Raw genomic sequence first — 1,708 nt, forward strand, 5'->3', positions numbered from 1 at the left:
CTTCCTTTCTCCAGGATTCAGTCAGAGCCACATCAGCCTAAGCCTGGAAGATAAATTACTGCATTAACACTGGGCCATGCTTGTGTGGGCTTCCTCCCACAGGTACCTCACAAACCCAGAATCCTGGCCCAGCAAACTCAGTGTGACACATTTCCCTCCAGACACACTGTGACATGCCCAGGTCACCCAGGGCAGAGGCACTCCAGGCCAGAACACTCCATCCTTAGCAAAACCGATGCTGCATTTCAGCAGCTCCCACTTGGCTGCACACAGAGCTGTCTCCACACCGCCTGAGAGAGGCTGATGTACCAAGGAAGACTTACTTGGGGCAGGAATGGTGTCCTTGCAGACAGGTTTAAAGGGTTTGCATCCACACAGCACAGCTCATCCCCTCCAGACTGGGAGGAGTTGCTCATGGGCAAAGCACAGAGCTCACCTGCGCTGCCCTGCCTGGCCCCTCCTGAAGTGTTCTTGCCCAAACACACCTCCACCAGGAGTCAGAGGATGTGATCCAACCCCTGCCAAAGGCAGATGCTCGTTCATCCTCCTGCTCATCTAAAGTAGTCTGGTCTCATTTTAACTTGGGGTGTTCCCAGACACAGTGTTGAACACATCAGTGTTCTGCTAGGTTACACAAACAAACATTGCTTCTAAAGTTGCTTTTTCTCTCCTTTTTTCACCCTCCCCCAAACAGTTAAAAGTACATAATGGTGCTTTGAACAAGATCCTAAAGACCTATTTCCATAAAGTGGTCCAATTCTTTTTAGAGATGTAAGTACATGAAATTCTTCAAATGCAGGGGGACAATGAGTGAAGATTAAAAAGAAAGTAAAAGATTAAAAGGAAAAGACCATAAGAAAAACTCAAAGGGGGGGAAAAGATCAAAAAAGGGGATTAACCATGTTACTTGTTGTTTTTCAGAAATTAAAGAAGTATGGAGGATAAGGCATTTGTTTCCTTTTGGCCCTAGAAAAATGCCAATTATGGTAGCTAAATTGCCAGGATCACATATCAGTATGCTTTGGAAATGTGAGAAATGGATGGGAAATATAAACACAGGGCAATAGCTTACAGTTATGTTATGAATTAAGCCACAAAAATATCAAGATTTAGTCACTGAACAGGCTGCCAAAGTTAATCTTTCCTGATGAACTTGAGCAGAATCAGAATAGAAGAAACAGAACTGTAGTTTCACAGATCAAAATTGCCTTGTTCACTCATCTTTGCTATCTCTGGATCCTCACACACCTAAAATTTCCACTAAAAATCAAAGGAAAATGGGTGCACATGGGCATAAGATTGAGTTCCTTATCTATTTTGTATATTCTTTTTAGGAGTTTTTATTTTTTATACTTAACAGTAAAAAAAATTAAATACTCCAAGTTCTTCTTTGGCAAGAGCACTTGTGATATTATCCACACTAGTAGAGATTATATTTTCCTGTAGATGGGAGGTGGAGAAAATGCTTCCTTCCAGATCCTTCAACTATCTGGCATTTACGTAGCCCTTTATGAATAAGGATTACAAAATGCCACAAGACTGATGCATGCCTAAACCCCAGAAATTATTTACCAGAACCTACAGGGTTATTTTAGCCAAACCAAGTAACTCAGAGGTTTTGGTTCTCAGTGAGGCAGGGCAGGCCAGCCCTGCACCCTGTGCCTGTCCCCAGGGTCAGCAGCTGGCAGGGACAGCCTGGCCACCAGCA

This window comes from Parus major, chromosome 9 (assembly GCF_001522545.3).
Source record: "Parus major isolate Abel chromosome 9, Parus_major1.1, whole genome shotgun sequence".
NCBI lineage: Eukaryota > Metazoa > Chordata > Aves > Passeriformes > Paridae > Parus > Parus major.